The sequence below is a fragment of the Venturia canescens genome, chromosome 6, assembly GCF_019457755.1.
Source record: "Venturia canescens isolate UGA chromosome 6, ASM1945775v1, whole genome shotgun sequence".
Lineage (NCBI taxonomy): Eukaryota > Metazoa > Arthropoda > Insecta > Hymenoptera > Ichneumonidae > Venturia > Venturia canescens.
Window position 1 is genome coordinate 4643932 of NC_057426.1, and position 17545 is coordinate 4661476.

General features: G+C 41.5%; 1 long non-coding RNA gene across 1 annotated transcript in view; it reads left to right on the forward strand.

The window, feature by feature from the left end:
* LOC122412609 (uncharacterized) overlaps window positions 1-13196 on the forward strand; it is a 56137-nt gene extending 42941 nt beyond the window's left edge. Inside the window, exon 3 of the long non-coding RNA XR_006261397.1 lies at window positions 13080-13196. This is a non-coding gene — a long non-coding RNA (uncharacterized lncRNA). The remainder of the gene's footprint in view (window positions 1-13079) is intronic.
* Window positions 13197-17545: the final 4349 nt, after the last annotated feature.

Consider the following 17545-nt stretch of genomic DNA (forward strand, 5'->3'; position numbering starts at 1 on the left):
TTAGAAATTCTTGGCAGAGCGGATATTTGCTCTGCGAATCGAGTTATTAGTATAATTAATTATGTATCTTCATGCATGCTTCATAATTCGTTGAGAGTATTTTGCAAGGATATGGAGTAACGCTCAACATATATTATACCCTTGAAAAACATTTGCAAGCCTGGATTGTGACGTCAATGTTGCAGGGTTTGCATGGGACATTCTACGAACGACCGGTCCGTTTCTAAACTTCGTAGATTTTCACTGAATCCTTTTTTCTCTTTCAAGTACGAGTAAAGCAGTCATTTGACTTTTTTGAAGTTCCCATATTGAAAAATTATGAATTGAAATGTTTTTTTTTTTTTTTCAATATCGATTGTTGAAACGACGATAAGTGGAAGCGTCCATTATTTGATTAGAAGCTCGATCGGACGGATCTGCCAGGTCCTTGATAAAAGCAGACCCTTAAGTAGGTTGGCTATAGCTGAAGAAAAATCGCACTCCATTAACAGTCACGAGTAATGCCCAACTCTCGTAGTCTCGAATAATAAATCAAAGAGATCGGTTTTAAGATATTTCACTTCCAAACTTCGTCATTATCTTCATTTTCAATAAAAGAGTTGTTGAATTTTAGAAACTTTTCAATTTCGAAGGTTCGTTCTACGTCGAAGAATCCTCAATTCTTCGCACTACGATGATTTGTTCCCGAGCAATATTTCCCGCAGGCATAACATTTTCTTTGAAGCTTTTCGAAAAGGATCCAAAGACAAGAGCACTCTGCAAAATGACATTTTTTTCTCAGAATTAAAATAAAGCTGATTATAGCGTATGTTCAGGCTCCTATAAGTCCGCCTCATTAGATATTTTCCATGACAGTATAATCCATTTTAATACTCAAACATATTTGTACTATATGGCCAGAAGGAAATTATGTTGAATTCTAAAGTACTTCAGCATCAGAGAGCTTCTCTCTTACTAGCGCATACGCCGTCGCTGGTAAATCCGTAACCGCATTATGTTTTTCGTCCTTCCACATTCTCAGTGAAGAGAGAGAGAGAGAGAGAAGCTCCGCATTAGTCATACTTCAGAATCGCTTAGCACCTCGTCGGAAACTCTCGGGTTTCTGTCCCGTGAAGTTTCTGGTGAATTCTTGTCGCGACAGAGCTATATATTCCAACTATCTTATCTCTCTTCGGACTCTGCTTCTTCTCTTCTTTCCACACAATCACTTTCACATCTTTGACATGTATTGTAAGAAACTGCGTATTCGAGATTGACTCTGGGCCTCGTTCTTGTGGTTGGAGGGATATTTTGTAAGCTGCAAATTGCCAGAGTTGAAGAAGCACTCCGAAAATATCAGGAAACGGGATCAACGTCACGCGGAGAGCAGAGCAGCCTGAATCTAGAGAGAACTTTGTGAAAAAGTGGTACCTTTGGACTCGCAGGATTTTCAGAAAACTTCCAGAAAATCCGACCACTAAAAATTCGCGAACATTCGTCCAAGCGCTTTAAATTTACATCATTGTTCGATAATTTGCCTCAAAGTGTGCACGTGCGAATTTCCTGCAAATGCAGGGTCGAAAAAATTCTCCTTGCCTAACTGTCGAAACACCATGCACGGGATGCACTGATATCACTCTTGACAATTAGAAGGATCCGCGCAATTAATTAAACGTTAAATTGGAAAAACGAAGTAAATTAAGCTGAGAATAGGAAAAAATTGGGTCGCAATACTTCGACAGTTTTATCTGCTTTATTCATACTCATCGACCGTAGCCACGAACTAATATTTTGTGTTATTTTTACTGCACAGACGTCAACAGAATACAGGATGCCTCGATTGCAGACAGTTTGCATTCTTCATTAATGTAATCTGTCGGTGGAACGTGTAAAAATATGATCAGTAGGTGGTGGGTCAAGAAGCTACCCGAAAAGATGACGATAACACATTTCATGAGTTTGACTCCTAAAAATATTTCATCTACTGGCTCTGTGCTAAGAATAAAATGGCTTATCAGCTCCATTTTCGGTGATGAAAAATTTTTCGTTATTGATCACAGAGTGGTGTCTGAGGGACCACATTGAAGCATTAATTGAGAGCAAAAAAAATGATAATCGACGACTGAAAAGAGAGTGAAATAAAAGTTACCGAGGAGGAGTGAAAGGTGGTGGCGTCATAAAGAGAAGTGGTTGGAGTCACGGAAGCGGAAACTCAAGTACGGGGTTCCATTTGGTACAGCACGTTATATCACCTGGTGGATAATGCGCCAATAAAAGTAGAATACAAGGAGCAAGGTGTGCAGAGTGTTACAAAGAGGGGCTGATAAAATGGAGGAAGAAGGAATGAGAATGGGATTTGGAGAGAATGAGGAAGAGACAGTTTGACAGGGCAGAGTTATATTATGTGGCTGCCCGCAGAAGATAGAAGACAAGCACGGGCTCGAACTTTTCCTCTTGTACCGGAGCGATCGCGACCACCGAAAGTAGAAAGGGTTCTTTTATTTGACAGAGAAAAACCTGGCGAGGAAGAAGAGAATAAGAGAGCGGAAATAAGCTATGCGTACAAAAGCCGTTACTAGTGGCTGGCTTTGAGTAAGTGCCGTGCGACCGAAGGGTCTATGGCCCGTGAAGCTCGAATGCGCCGCAGTCTAGCTTTCTTAACGATCACGAGCATCCACTGGTTTGTTTCTACCTTCAAGATCCATTCGCCCCCCTCCCGAAGGAGGATGGGGGCCTGAAGGACCTAGCCCGAAACTGGAGGCAGGTGGAACTCTCCCGGAAAGGCGACTAAGAAGCACGGACGAGGCCACAACTTGCTCCCACCACTTGCTCTAATGGGTACACGTATTTCACCGTATAGTTGCTAAAACTCGTGAGCAAGCCTATTCGCTCGCGCTCGGATGGTTTGTCCGGTTAGTTTCGCTGCTCCTTCGCGGATAGTTTAATTGGCAAATTGGCCTTGGAGGCTGCCCAAAAGGGAACGAGCAAGCAGCGAGAGCAGGAGTAGCAGAACATAATCCCCTGTTGCTCGCAGCAACTAACAATGGCGTCAGATCTATACGAGGCAAGACGTCGCCTATCTTTCACCTCTCCTCTTGCACACACCAACCGGTTGGCTAATTCTCGCGGTTGCTTTGTGACGAGGGTGAAAGTACGAGCTCGTCCTTCGAGAATTTTCTCGACAAGCTACGTTAATCTTTCCTGAGGTGGTCTCTCCGGCAAATTCCGTTGTATCAGAGTAGCACGTCTGTTCTGCGAGGACTCGGGTCTCCGGAGAGCGTGCTTCAAAAGGGCCAAGTTCGCTCTTGTTCGAGACCTGATTTCTCCTATAGTTGAGCTTTCACACTCTATTTGCATCGCGCAGTTTTATGGTTAATAAGATTTGTTGTTTCGAGTTGTAGAATTAAGGCCTGGGCGAAATTTTGCTACGGGGTTTAGCTATTTTGTATGAAAATGATGGGGTGCCGAAGGACGAGGAAGGGTTTTGTGACGAGCGAACATTGCCTCTGATTTCTCATGAAATCCACCGACTCGGTGCGATAGCTCCATTGATACGATTTTCTGCTTTTTGCCCGACACTCGACCCTCGTATACTCGAGAATTTCGAGATCCTCTTCTCTCTCTCCCTCGAATGAGGATTAATGTGCCGGTTCATGATTGCAGGATTACGGAAGCATGGCCGACTGCTGTGCTCAAGAACACTAACCGTGGCACAATTAAGTGAGTCGCATTACTGTTATTGTACGAATGGTGGTGCACTCTGCAAACCAGGGATTTGGCTTTTCCCAACTACCGTAAGTCAGAGGTGCTACAAATTTCGGAGGACTGCTTATTTTCGGTACGGACCGAGAGGAGGGACGATCCGACCGAGCGAGTGTGATGCTCTTGCAGTCGCGAAGCAAGCGCTTCGTTTATGCGAAACTGCGATAATCGTAGCCCTCTGGCAGATTTCTAACACGTCAGAAATCTGCAGAATGAGAAATAAAGAATCAGAAAAAAGTGACTGAGGACACGAAACGTTTGTCCTAATGAACAAATCCAACGCGACGTTTGGGAAAAAGTCAACAGTTTTTTTGGGGAATCTTGGCTGCTCGCTGGGATCTTCGTCGATCGCTCCTCGAGTCTCTGGATCGCCAATGCTCAATATCATACAATAATTTCATCGCAGAATTTATCACCGGCGCGACTCCTGGCGTCTTTACCTTCTCCGTATAAGTACAAAATCCCGGCCGGGTTCAGCCAGACGCACGACAGCGGTGCGAAACCCAAGACAAAAAAGGGACTCTTCAATAACTCAAAAGAAAAAAAATTACGTATCGCTCTCCATCAATTTTACGAAGATAAAATACCTCAACTGGAGATTCGACAAGTTATTTGAATTCGATGAAGTATTTTTCGCATCATGTCATTGTTAATCAAGTGCGCTGACGACAAAATTTGGACTATCAATAAAATTCGTTCATAAAAATTTTGATGATCAATAAAAACAATTTGAACACTAATTTCTCCTGTACAAGAGTCTAAAATATGTGGATGAAATTCACGCTTGTCTGGTTCTAAAAATCGAAGTCGTGGAGTTGATTTTTGATCAGTAAAAAACATTTATTCAGTTCCCCATAATCAAGTTTTCTGCTACACCGATACCTTCATGCAAGGGACTTGAATTGAAAAAAAAAAACGAAAATATTTTATATTTGAGTATATAAAAGTGCAGCTACCCTTGGACCAGCGTTTTTTTTTATGTCGGGCCTAGAGCTGTTGGAACGTCTTTTGATAACTAATGAGCGATTTCTCTGTTAATTCAATCAGGAATTATTTCAAAAGGCCTTCCTCAGTACCATCATTTTAACGAATGAAGTACTATCATTTAAACTTCTTCAAAGTTTTCCCAGTAAATTTTATCATTGCAGGGACTGCGGGGATTTGGTATATATGAAATTATCACAACTGATCTTCTGCGTGGCTGTCACCAGCCTTTATTCCCTCGGCAATTGTCGATGAAACCGCTGAATGTGATAGATAAAAATAATTCGGCGGAAGCCCGGCCGAAAGTCATTTGAAACTTGCGATCCTTAAGACGCTATTCTCTATTTCGTCACTTTCTGTCTACCCAAAATCTAAAGAGGGTTTTCTTCTCTCTCATTTTCAATTAAAGTTCGAACTCGCACAATCCTGTGATATACGGGGCATTCCGTGCCAATCTCACGCGTTCAGGACTTTGGAAGTTTCTGATTTTATCGAAATTTTTCTTTTCCTCGAATGTTTTTATTCCAAATCTCGGTAGAAACGTGTTAAGCAAATGATGAATTGAGAAAACAAATGAAACGATCGAAGTTTAAGGAAAAATGCATCTGCATCTGAAAAAATGCAATAAATTATCGTTATTTTCTGTACTTTTTTCCATGAATTTAAAAAGAGAAGATATTCGCTCGACATTTCATCTCGATGATTATGTTCTTAAAAAGAAAGATGAAAATTTCAAAACGTTCATTATTATTTAAGGAGTAGTCATAACAGTTCCAAAAAACTCTTTTCAGCAAGTTCTTGAAAATTTGTCGATTCCAATGAAATTGAAAATGGTCGAAGTTCAGGGCTGGTTGGATTGACACGAATGGCTCTATGGGTATGCATATAAATGTATATTTGAGAGGGACAATCAATTCGGGATTTGACGCTTAAGCTTATTCTTACACTTCCTGGATCTTGAATGGAGGTGTGCCGTTGTCATCTTCGTGGATTTGGTAGGAAAGTGATAAGACGCGACGACGAATCTCACCGATGGAACGGGTCATTTTCCTTTCTTTCTTGATGCTGCAGTTGTAACGAGCGATTTAACAAGCGATAGGAAGAAAAAAGGTTTCTTTCAGTTAGATGCGGTTGTTGTTTTGTTTTGTTTTTTCTATGCTACTCAACCGGCACTAATTATCAGTCATAAACAATTTTAATTTTCTTACAGTCCGGGGGTGCCAGAAAGTTGATTAAAGAAGCTATGACCTCATGCATTTTAATTATTATTTTTATGCGCTGCGTCTTACTTCGCGCACAACCGACCTCGTAGAATCGCGCACGTGAAGCGATCTCGGTGGTGGTGACTGTTGGTTGGAGGTGCTGGTTGCCTTCGGGGAAAATACGTTCAGGTATAAGGGGCTGTGAAAGTTCGTTTATTAATACGAATTGCCTGCCGTAAAGCCGCGTGGCCCGGCATTCTGGGCTCGCACGTCAGAAACGAGAGTATATATCCTTGCCGTCTTTACGATGCTCTTAATTAGCCCGACGAGTAGCTCCGTGGCCGATTTAACGCGGCCATCACTTCGTTGCGCGCCGTTGTAACCCGCCCTCTTCATTCTCTTCTGTACTGGTGCTACCGCTGCTGCTGCTTGATGAAGAACTTAGTCAACCTTGGAATGACTGTTGGGCCAATATGAAGTTGTTAGAAGATACACAATAATTTAGTGTAACGTTTTACGCTTCAAACTCTTCCTTATTTCGTTCCGTAGTTTAAGAGAGATTGTACTTTTAGAAATATCAACATTGAGTATGAGCGTAAATGACTTCGACGTCGAATTAAATTAATTAACAATCAAATTCGCATATTTTTTCAACACAGTCAAAAACTCCTGTCACTGAGGACCCTGACCATGAAGCTTTTTCACTCGTGGGGTTGCTTTTCGGCCATGTCGCTGAAGTTCCCAACGTTGGACTTTAACGAAATTGAAAAAAAAAAAAAAAATGTTTGATTCATCTCTTTTTTATTTTACGCGAATCACTTCGTGAGGTCAAAAGAGGAAGACATGCCAAGTTTGGTCGAACAATTCGTTCCGGAACACCCCCATATCGAGGGTTGAAATTTTCGAAAATTTTGTATAATTTTTCCTACCGGCATTCATATCTCTTTTCTATCATGAATCACTGCGTGAGGTCAGAAAAAGAAGACGTGCCAAATTTGGTCGAAATGATCGTTCCGGAATATCCCCGTCATAAGGGTACGATTGTTGACGAAGCCGTGCCCAAGCCGAATTTTGAGACAAATGATCATTCTTATTTTTTTTTTTATTCACGATTTGCTTCTCGAGGCAAAGACTTGCCACGATTGATCGGAAAATTCGCTTCAGAACATTGTGTTCCGTGGGAGTTTTTTAACCCATTAACACCCGAGCGTCCCGTTTTTTTACCAAACTTTCAACGCGATCATTTTTTGTGTTATAGCCGTTGAAAAAATTTTCTTTTCAGGTATATCGACGTAGAATTTTATGCTCCGACAGAATATTAGTTCAAAATTCCGATTAAACATGAAGAAAAAAAAAATATTGAAGATTCAAACATGGAAAACGTGGTCATTACACATTTATCTCATTCGACTCAGAATCGCATGAAACATGTTTCGAACCCATTGTGAGAAGTCATTTTTTCGGTTTTTGCGATTTTCGAAAAATTTCGAAATTTTTGAACCTCCGAATTTTTTCATAGTCTATTGCCTTCGAAAAATTTTTTTTTTTTCGGTAATTACAACTTTGTCTCATTCGACTCAGAATCGGATGAAATATGTTTCGAACCCATTGGAGAAAGTCATTTTTTCGATTTTAGAAAAATTTCGCAATTTTTGAATCTCCGAACTTTTTCATAGACTACTGCCTTCGAAATTTTTTTTTTTTCGGTCATTACACATTTGTCTCATTCGATTCAGAATCGCATGAAACATGTTTCGAACCCATTGTGGGAAGTCATTTTTTCGGTTTTTGCGATTTTCGAAAAATCTCGAAATTTTTTAACCTCCGAATTTTTTTATAGTCTATTGCCTTCGAAAATTTTTTTTTTTTTCGGTCATTACAACTTTGTTTCATTCTACTCAGAATCGCATGAAACATGTTTCGAACCCATCGCAGAAAGTCATTTTTTCGATTTTCGAAAAATTTCGCAATTTTTGAATCTCCGAACTTTTTCATAGACTAGTGCCTTCGAAAATTTTTTTTTTTTGTCATTACACTTTTGTCTCATTCGACTCAGAATCGCATGAAACACGTTTCGACCCCATCGTGGGAGGTTATTTTTTCGATTTTTGCGATTTTCGAAAAATTTCGAAATTTTTGAACCTCCGAATTTTTTCATAGTCTATTGCCTTCGAAATTTTTTTTTTTCCGGTCATTACAACTTTGTCTCATTCGACTCAGAATCTCATGAAACATGTTTCGAACCCATCGTGAGAGGTGAATGCTCATAGGAAAAACTATATATGAAATTTTCGAAAATTTCAACCTCCGAAATGGGGGTGTTCCGGAACGAATTTTTCGACCAAACTTGGCATGTCTTCCTTTTTTGACCTCACGAAGTGATTCGTGAAATAAAAAAGAGGTGAATCGAATTTTTTTTTTTTTTTTTTTTTCAATTTTGTTGAAGTCCAACGTTGGAAACTTTAACGATATTTTCGGCCATGCAAATGTCAAGACCAGTTGGAAGAGCGAAAAGGGACGGAGGGTGGTGAAAAAGAGGAAAGAAGAGAGAGAGCCGTGCTGACATGACCCTCCATTGGTAATGTCATGCTAACGTCAATTTCATATTCTAGGCATCACTTCGTAAACAAGAGTAGAGAGCGGAGCTTTTCGAAAATTCTGGCCATTACCACGAAGCTGTTTCCATAATGGCTGCACTCATAGGTTTTTCCTTCCAGTTCATTCCTTTTACCATCAAATACAGTTTTATATTGAGAATATAGACATACACACGTGCATGTGCACGAATGTGCATTAAGGTAGTCTGAAAAAAATTGATATTTTTTTCTCTCCACTTCTAGTTGATCAAACGTTAGTGCACGATGGATAAAACCCCGTGAAAAGGAGAGATTATAACTTTTGAACGGTGTGCAAGAAATGTTTGTACATCTTTTCACAATTTCAGTCTCAACAAAACATTCATCAAACAATAGAAAGCTTCTAAGATTTAAAAACTGAAAGTAATCGATGCATCAAGTTACTTGCGACTCCTCAAAACATCTGGGCTGATGTGTTCTTTTTCGATTCTACCCGACGATTCGTACCGCAAACTTCCTCCTCGAAAATGGCAGGGCGTGTTAGTGGTAGGGGCGGTAAACGCAGTGACGTTATGATACGAACTTGGACATGAAACTCGGACTAAGCACGAGGGAGACAGAGAGAGAGAGAAGGAGGGGGGGGGGGGGGGTTCGGAGGTTTAAAAGTTTCTCTACTACTTGGCTGCTTGTTGGACCTGGCCAAAGCCAAGTGCTATATTCTATGCGATGTTCTATAGTTATAGGCGAGGAGCTAAGGCTGCTGCACTCTCTCACGATACAGAGATTGCACAGTGTCGACAATATTATTTCGTATACGAACAACTTCAAAGCTGGTTACTCGAGAACATCGAACAAGAGGGGAAAGTTATTGTACCTCTCGAGTGACATCCATTACAGCAGCATCTTTTGGATTCTATTGGCAGAGGTGAACCAAAAGTGGCAAGAGACCAAGTTTTTGAAAGCCATGGCATGTTTGCACATATCGATACTTGCGTCAAGTACTTTCCTTCGTACACGCGTGGTACGAAGCCCCTTGGTCGGGAGGAGTTTCCCTTCTGGTTGGGAGAAAATACATTTCTAGTTTTCAGATGTTCGCCCGAACATCCGCGTCGTTGTTACAGGACGCTTTCTGGGCGCTGCGTCACACAAGAGACAGAGAAAGGAGAATTCTCTCTCTCAGTCTATTTTTCTCGCCTCACAAAGGCTCAAATACTGGGGATTCCACGACTCAGCAAAAGAGCCTGAAAAGAAAATCACGTGCAGAAAATTCGCTGGGGAACACGACAAGAAAAACTGCACTGCCTCAAAAGCAGGATGCCGTTACTGGGCAAGCATCTTAGAGCAACTCGGACTGATAGACGCGAGGAAATGTTGTCGAAAGACGAACAGTAGCTGTGAAGTTTTTCAATGTTTGGTAAATACAATAGAATCTGAATGAATGCCAAAAAATAGCAAACAAAAGTTGCTTACAAAGTTACAGGAATTTGAACTGTTTGTGCTCGGATAGAAATCCAAATGTTGTGTCTAAAGCAGAGTCGTATGACACTAAATGTCAATCAGTAGTCACGACTCAATAAGGATCGACGGCCGAAGTCGTCGAACCCGTGGTTTTCTTGAGTTATTTTTGAAGGCATGAACCATGCAACGATATCCTGGCCTGTCATCCCAACGGACATCGGTTTCTGTAGCTTACAGCCGCCACTGTTTCTGCCCAGAATCTCTGTGACAAATAGCGTGCGAAGTGACTCCGTATGATTCTGCTTTTGACAAGGGTCTCTCACAATTTCTGTTATTATTTGATTTACTGACGCGAATTTATCCGAAACATCGAGTTTTTGGGAACGTTATGACGTTTATTCTAAATGAAATTCAGCTGATTAAGAAAACTGAGAAAAATCGTTATAATCACGATAATATCAAGTGATCGATTCCAACTGGTCATGAATGCAGAGATTACGAATAATTATGATAAAATTGAAGTGTGCAAATGGATGGGAACCTTCCCTTCTTTCCTCCATCGCCCTTACGACCGTCTCAGTTGAATTTTGCTTTCCTCCTGTTCCTACCTTTCCTGGCCATGCTCAGTGACCTTGATTGACGTCTAAATATCTCGTTCCCTGGTACTTACCACGTTTAACGTCTCACGTATTTTTTCCTACTCATTAGCCTCCCCGTTCCATCCTCTCCAACTTATGAATTCCTGAATACCTTTTCCGTCCTTCCTAAACACCCTTTGCCCTGATTTCTTTTCCCCTCCATGCAGCTTTGCAATTCGGATTTCGCTTCTCCCTACTCGGCTGGCACCACAACTTCAGTTTCTTCGGTTCCCTTTCCCCACGTGGCGTCTATTCTGCAGTTATCTCGTCCCTGCATCCTGCTCGGAAGAGCCACGTTAGAGCTCGCGCACATTGCCTTCTCAGAGGATAAAAAAATTCCATCGAACTTTGATTTCTTCTTCATATTCTCGATTGAATTTGTTTGAAATGAAAAAGTAATAATAAAATTTTGATTTACGTTCCACTTGCTTTCACGAATCTTTCGAACACGTGTCAGAAGCAATCCAGGAAACCGACCCCACCCCATAGTTTATTTCGTCCTCGTCTATTTTTCTATCAACATTTGTCGTGTTTTGGAAAAACTAAATGTTGCACTGCACAATAATTGAATTAATTTACCTTCAGAAGAGACTGTTCACCTCGTAAGTTTTGCTCAACGTTGTCTGGAATTTCATTCTTTAATAAGAACGAAACTTTATTAAAGTTTGTAAAGATGGAAATGAGAGGCCGAGTCAAGCATTCGATATGAAATCCGGTATAAAAAATTTCACGCCAAATCGAATTGTATTCCGTTGGCATAAAAAATTTAATAATCTCGATCGTAGTAAATTCTTCGGAAATAAATCGAGTCTAGTGACAGGCATAAGTTTTCTCGTAATAGATGTACCATTAAGTGGGAAAAAAACAATAATCATAAAAGGGATACGCGGAGACGTGCACTCGAGTGAAACAGGAAGGTTGCCAACACGACAAAGCTCCTGGAGCGATCACCCGTTAAAAGCCGCGACGTACTTGCTTCCTTCTCCCTCTCTCTCTCTCTCTCCCTCGGCTATACTCTCCCGGCAAGTAGATTTATGAGTAAGTCAGACGAAAGTAGATTCGGTTGGGGCTTACTTAGCCAAGATGGTGAGTCGCCAACGTGTCTGCTGAGCCGTTAACGAGCGCTTAAATTCTGCAGCAACGTATTCTTGTATAATTTTCATTCAACTTCCCTGCGACTATGCTCGACGCCACGGCCACTGTGATAGAGCGCATATCGCGCTCTATGACTCTTTGACTCGCTCCTATGTACGGGGAAAAAGAAGCGGAGAAGGCATAATCTGACGGTTTCTTGTATACAATAGAGTGGCACACTTGAGGAGAAATGAGGCCGAGATCTAGCGAGGGAAGGATATAGAAGAGGGGAAAAAAACGTATACAAGACGAGTGATGTGCAGAAAAAGCGAGCTGGAAAATGCCTGATAAAATATACTTTTAGAGCAAGAAATTCTGTTGCCTGCTTAACAATCCTCCACATTCAGTTCTAATCTGCGTAAAAAACGATTTTCTTCGTATTCTTGCGTTCATTAAAATGTAAATGCACAAAGTGAGGGATCTTGAGTACCTTTGAACCCTGGAATCTTAGGAGTAAATTGCATCTTTCGTTGGTTGATGTCACAACTTTTCCAATACTTTTAGCAAAAAATTTGCCGAGTGTCGGTCATTGTTTTTTGAGAACAAAACGATTCTTGATGGAATACTGAGAAAAAAAAATAATTTTACTCCCAATAAACGGACAGAACGGATCTTTCACCAGGCGTCGATACAAACTTTGATTGTCTATTTGTTCCATGAATTTTCTTCTAATTGGATAGAGCACTGGGCGGCCACCGGACGGTAGGCAAACCGATGGTAGCGTACGGTCATCACTGAGAGGTGTTTCGAACGAGAATCCAGAAAGGCAAAGTCCGAACCATCGGGGATTAGAGTAGACAGAATGGAAAAAAATTGAAATTTTTATTAGCGTTCGAGGGGGATTTGGAGCCGGGAACTGCATCGTGCAAGCCTTATCTACTGAGCTAACTTGTCTCCTTTCTGTGTGACAGCTATTAATTTGCATGTGTGTGTGTGTTCTAACTGTGTGTTGAGAAGAGAAGTTATTTAGCGTAGTTGATGGTGGTTCTGGCTCGGATAGTATGTGGGTCGTCGGCGGCTTAGCGCCCACAAGCTAAGCCTCATGAAACACAAATACCTTCTGGATCGTTGGGAATGATGCTACCAACTGCTTCATGGAGGTGGTGGAAGCTTATGCAGGAATTGTGCAAATACGTGGGGGCTCGAAAGCCTCTTCTTTTTCCTTCTTCTTGTAACTATCTAGAAGCCAAGACGATCACGTTTTCGGTCTAAGTAGTGGAGACCAGCGTCTCGGCGGACCCGGTGTGAGTGGATAATTCTGCTTGGAGCAGCCACAGATCCCGGTTGGATATCGCACTCCGTGATGTAACTGGCTTAATGCATATCGTATCGTGTTTGCCTTACAGATTGCCAGTGAAAATGACCCGCGACAATCACCCACGATTCGGGAAACCTGCCAGAAACAACTACTTGCTGAATGTCGACTGGTGAGCGTTACGTCAGCGCAGGGATTAGGCGACTGAGACAACACACAATGGCACACTTTTCATGGTATTTATCAGCTTAAATCTTGAAGGAAAAACCCAATGGAATGATATCAAATTGTCAATTATTATTTCGCATCAACATTTATCCAGATTTATTCACCCCTGAATGTCCGACCCGTGACACGAAGCACCGAAAATCAGGCCTTAAGATTTTACGGTTCTCAGTGAACCCGATTCGATGCTTGAGTTGAATGTACATTTGTACATTTGTTTTTTTTTTCGATCACTCTCATGTCCTGGGATCATATCATCACGAGGTTCCTAACTCTTGCGAGAACTCTCTGTATACGAAGCAGTTACAAGAAAAACTGTATTTTGCATCATTCGAATGTTGCTTGCTCGGTCTCCAGAATGTAGTAAATCAATCACGATCACGTTCTCGCTCTTTCTTTTTATCTTCACGCTTGTCAGCCAGTTGATCGAAGAGACGTCATCCTTTAGGAATCGGTCTATTGAAAAACTGTTAGTGTAATGTACGGTAGTATCTACCAGTACTTTTCTCACTCTCCACTTTCAATGAAAGTTATTCACTCCAGTCCATTCCTGAGACTCTTCCAGTCCAGCTTCAGGGAATAGCCACCCATCAAAGCTCACTTTCTCCAGTTTCGATGTATTTTTCACACTCGCGGGTGTTCTCGAAGCATCAAGGAATCTTTGCCTCTGTAATTCCATTCAGAGCCCCACGATTTTCACATCTCTTCGATTTCGAAGACTACGGACGGAGATTGCTCGCGAGGTTTTGGACCATTCAATGGAGTCTCTTGCTCTACTGCTTGACGCATGCTCCCAATTTCCGGACACCCTTCCTCTTACATTGTAACTTTCATATTCCTGATTTCCTGCTCGGCTACTAATTTCCATTTTCTTTTTCCTTCTTTTCGCTTTTGTTATACTCTCAATATTCGAGTTACCGTCACGATTGCTTCATCACGTAACCGGCGATGGATTTTCTTGTTGGGAATTAGTCCAGAGATTTCTCGATTCCGTGAAAAAATAATTTACGTACGTCTCTCTCATTTTCGCGTTTTAATGTAGGAAATAAGCCCGTGCTCGTATATATTCCTTGATATCTGATGGCACTGTCGTATGCGCGCTCGGTTCTGCCTCTTGAAAACTTAACTCCAAACTCTCCTGGGGCCTAAAACTACCCACTGGCTCTCTATTTTTCTCTCTCGCTCTACTTGCACCTTTTCCCCTCGGTGTTTTAACTCGTCGTTTCCTCGCTCTGGAAACTCGCTGCAAGGTAAGATCCTCCCAGCTCTCGAATGTCTCGACGAAATATTTATACTTCGCGCTCTCGCTTAATTGCGCAACCCCTGCGAGGACGAAGTTGCCCCGTAATTACCGGACGATATTATCACTACTTTAAAATCATCCAAGCTCTTAATAGACAAGTCACCGTGTTTCGTTAAATATCACCTTCCTTCTTGCTGTCTCTTTTCTCCTCTCATTGCAGAATGATAAGGGGCAGGGAGATAAAACGGCAGAAATACGAGCGAGAGAGAAAGCAATGAGGGCGGGGGAGGAGGAAGACGCATCAGGCAGCGTATGGTATCATCAGTGCTGTGCACCACTTTTCCTGCATTTCGTAGGTACGCGAAAACAGTAATTAACCAGAACTTTTGTATTTGCTCGTTACTTAAGGCAATCCCATAGCAAAATTTTAGAGTTTAATATCATAAATTCGATGAGCTTTGAGGAGCTTTCTTGAGGAACGTTCGAAGAGAACTTTTAAAACGTTTTTTTTCCAGCCCCTAAATAAATGGCTCGTTTGATGCCAGAGATTAATGCAATTTAGGCAGAGGATACTTCGCAAAAATTGAAGTCTCGTGAAACATCAACATTTAGTGTCCACTGTAAAAGTGAGCCATTTCGAACACGTGTCCTCTTCGATTAGCATAACGCCTGTAAACTCTTCGCACCGTCAGGCTTCGAAGAAAAAATGATTAATAAGCCCTACAGGGAGAAGTTGTATTCGCACACGCGCGAGTGTCTATGTGCCTGTGGGCGCCGAAGTATACGAATTTCGCTGAGAAACACTTGTGTGTCTCTCTCGAGGGGTTAACCAGGTGCAGAACACGTGCGCGCGAAGCCTCATTATACAATTTGTTTTTTCGCTAGTTTTTTGTAACTTTATGCCGCAGTTCTTGTTCATGAAGGCTTTTGGATTCCCATCTTAAACTTTGGTGTGCACCCATTCAAATTTACATTCTTCACTATTATTTGATATTTAAAATCTGACATTGCTCAGATGGGTTTTACGATGCTGAGGCAGTGGAAGGAGCGACGTCACGGTCAAAAAATGTGGGCACTAATCGCAGGAATCCTGGATTCTGTAAATAGGAAAAATCTCATGGAATTTGAGAAAATATCGTTACTGATACCACTGATAATTTTATCGCTTTGATCTCACCAGTGTTTTCATTTTTGTCTCTTCGGTTCAATTGGCACTATGCACCGGTGATATTATAAACATCAAAAGGATTTAATCGGGATTAAAAGAGAGGCAAAGCTGTGAAGAGAGAGAATTAGCAGCTAATCAACTGTGTCATTGGATTTCCCCAATAGTTCGTATCTAACGCACGATAAAGCTGCAGCCACAAGCTTTCAATTAAAGTAAAATGGCTGCTTCGCAATAGTCATAATTTTTGCTCATAATTTTCAAAATACATTTACGCTAATTCAATTACTTGGAGGCTGATTCGTATCACAACATGTCTTATTAAAATTAACGAATTGGGATAACGATCGGCTTGCATTGTCATCAATTATTCACTCTGCTGTAGAAATTCACGATTTCATATTTCCATCAAGATTTTCAATATTTTTCTATTATTAGCTGCAGTAGAGAGACAATAAACTCAATAGAATTTACGAGGAAGAAAACTTTTTGGGAAACGACAGAAAACGTGATAAGTGAAAATTGGTTGATTCAATATGAAATTTTGCAAATTGTCTGATAAATTCGTATCTGTAAATTCATGATAAATGCTGTAACATAAACCTTCGTTTCATTCAGTCGGTGGATTTATGTATTTTGAAAATTTTGTTCTCATTTGATTGGTGTGAAGCAGCGTTATTGCCTTAACTCGAATCACCGATGCGCCGATGGCTCGAGGCTCGACTGGCTTTATTCGTTCCTCCATTGTTCGATTTGCCGATTTGTTTTTCCATTTCCTTCGCATCCCTTAATGCGCGCCACAAATTCGTGCAAGCACAATGGAGTCGTGTCAAAAGCAAATGTCGGCAAGCTGGATTCAGCACAAGAATTAATTTTTTGCTGTTCAATGACCAGTTCATATAAAGCGCTATGGAAATTTAATTAATGGTGGCCGAAGAACCACTTATTTTATGCGCATGAGAATCGGCAAAACAAATGCCCTAGTGTGGAGTCGTCAGCAGAGCACAAAAGTGTTTCTCGTTCCAAGTGAGGGCACGAACCGTCTCCCCCTTTTTTCCCTCTTCCCCGTCGCTCTGCTAGCATCCAGTAAAATTAATGAAGTCTTTATTTTCACCGGAATGAGCAATACATCGATGGGGATACAGAGAAAAATAATTAGTTGCAGAGTTCCGGATTCCTCCCCATATTTTTCTATTAATCTCCTTTCCCATCAAACAAAACATTTTAAGCATGTTGAAGCGACAATGAAAACCGGCGTTGGGATAATACTTGACGGCTGAGAGAGAAAACTTAAACTTTCCAGCTCTTCTCACAATCAGTAGTGTTTTCTTCAATAAAGTATATCGAGTGCTTTGATAAGTCGGGTATTATTCACGCGCCCAGGAGCCGCCTTCGTCGAATACCGTCGATTTCTACGCCTATCGATTCCATTAAATGTGAAACGAGACAAAAAAGTAGAATTGAATATGGCAGTCGTTCGTGGGACGATTCACCGAAGCGAATGGGTCACCGAATCGAAAACAGACTCACTCGCCTACGAGGAAGACTCAGAAATGGATATTTCAATAACTGAGAAATCAGGCGACAGGTACAACGAGGTTGAAGTGCGAGCAGGCGCGCGAGCGAGCGCGCGTGCAAAGAAATGGTAAAGTGTTGGAATAGCCAGTGGAAACCTGCTCGGGACTAACCGCCCTTTATGTTCTGGAGATCTTCTTTCACGGAATCCCATTACAATTCGCTCGGTGGCTCTTTGTCTAGAGTACAATGGCTATTGACTGTCTGCCTGGTTCCGCTGGAACTAAAAGACTGGGCGTGGAGTTACGGAACATTTTCTCTCCCTTTACCTTTTTTCTTTCTCAGCAAGGCATAGTTCCCTCGAGCGCATAATCCTTTGCACACCAATGCTGTCTGTAACCCATCCAAC